Genomic DNA, 2,040 nt, shown 5'->3' with positions numbered 1-2,040 from the left:
AACAACTAAAGTATTTCTATCTATTGAATTGAAATAACCGTGTTATTAGTAATGATGTTATTAAAATGATCCCAAATAATTGTGATTGGTTTTTCGTGTATGAGTAGCGTTGATTCATTTAAACAGTCATAAAATCAGAATTCCGCGAAACAAGAGCAAATATCTGAACTCTATCACTTAACAACCACTGATTATTATTAGCCTTTTATTATTATTCCTATAAGCATATACAAAACTGAAAACACGCTACACAACATAACACAAGTTCAGAACAAGTTAGCCTAAAAGTTTTAATAAAAAAATAAAAAGAAGCAAGAAAGAAATAATTTAATGACTCACTTGTTGTATTTGAGTTTTGCATGTTCGAAGTGATTGGAGAAATTAAATCCCGTGCCTCGATTATATTTAGTCTGTGAGCAGACAGTAGTAGAGCATACAGACAGTAGCCAGTACAACTTGAAATTGCACCTCCCCGTTTTCCCCGTTTCCTCCCTTTATCCAGCAGCTGTACAGTGCCACACAGTGGCGTGATTTGCATCGTACACAAATTCTGGCAGCTAAGGTTAAATAGCTACTCTGACCACATACCGCATCTATCTGTTAGCACCTCAACCACACACAGATGAAAGCTCAGTAAGTGTTAAATAAACCCCCTAAGGCAGGACTAAGCTATACAAAATAGCTAGATTTTATTTTCTTGTACTTTAGGGTATTTTATTTTCTTAACAGTGTTTGGAAGGTAACGCATTGCACCCACACGTTTTCTGCATTGACTTTCTGTAAAACAAAGATTACAAACACATTTATTGTTTGTCTGTCTGTCTATCAACTGAACTCCTTTGCATTCATATATTAAAGTCCCCGTGAGAAGAACACATAGGATCACGGGTTTCTATGTCGGTTAATATGCAGGTATCTTAAAAAAATAAAATATCGAATCTTCTTAGTAAACACTTCGTTTTATGTTTTTATTATTATTATTATTATTATTTTAATTGTTTTTTATTTTACATTTAATTGATTTAATCAATTGATTTAATTAGAAACTTTAAAGGAATCGCCCCCAATTAAAAAGCCCCCCCTCCCCCATTAAAAGAGATGAAACAATAATTAAAAAATATTATGTTTAAAATAGCTTATACGTTATATTGTATACATATCTATAAAGTTTTTAAGGGCTGTGCAGCATACAGTGACGAGATGTCATGTCAGTGTAACAGGTGTTACATAAATTTATTAATTTCACAAAAAATCCCTCCCTTTGTTATTATCAATTATTTTATATTTATATAATAATTTTTCTATTATTGGAATTTTCTGTAATTGTTAAAATATAGTACGTGGCCCCTTTAAGAGTTAGGTTCCGGTTGCTTTCCTTCAGTTCGCGTTAAGCGCAGCTGGGGAAAGGTGAGTTCTGCTGGAGCTCTCACTAAAAAGTTTTAAATTAGTTTGTTTCTTGTGACTAATGTGTATTTTTTTTTTGTTACCAAAATACAGTTTAATCTTATTGTAACACTTATAGAGGTTGGGTAACATAAAATATGTATTTTCTTTTGGTGTTTATTAACCGTGTAAGTTCCGTGGCTAAAATGATCTGTTTTGACTGGCAGGTCAATGCTGAAATTGTGGAGAAAGGCCACGGATTGACTTTTGTTTTCATAAATTTTCCTTTTTATTCATTCAGGTATGTTTTCTATCCATGTTTGTGTTAATATTGTTGTTTTGAATTCATGTAAAATGTTTTACATTGAGAAAAATGTTAAATATTGTTGATTTAATCATATGCAGTTCATTTAATAATTGTAATATGATGGCAGTTCGCGGTAAGCGCAGCTGGGAAAAGGTCAATGTTGAAATTGTGGAGAAAGGCCACGGATTGACTTTTGTTTTCATAAATTTTCCTTTTTATTCATTCAGAATAAAAAAAGAATCTCTTGTTGTCCGGGTCGGTTAAAATATCAACACAACGCGAGAAGATACAGACCGGTCACATCAGCAAGGCTATTAAACGAAAACTGAAACTAACATTTTCGTAAACTG

This window comes from Carassius carassius, chromosome 37, assembly GCF_963082965.1.
Source record: "Carassius carassius chromosome 37, fCarCar2.1, whole genome shotgun sequence".
NCBI lineage: Eukaryota > Metazoa > Chordata > Actinopteri > Cypriniformes > Cyprinidae > Carassius > Carassius carassius.
This window is presented reverse-complemented; position numbering follows the sequence as displayed.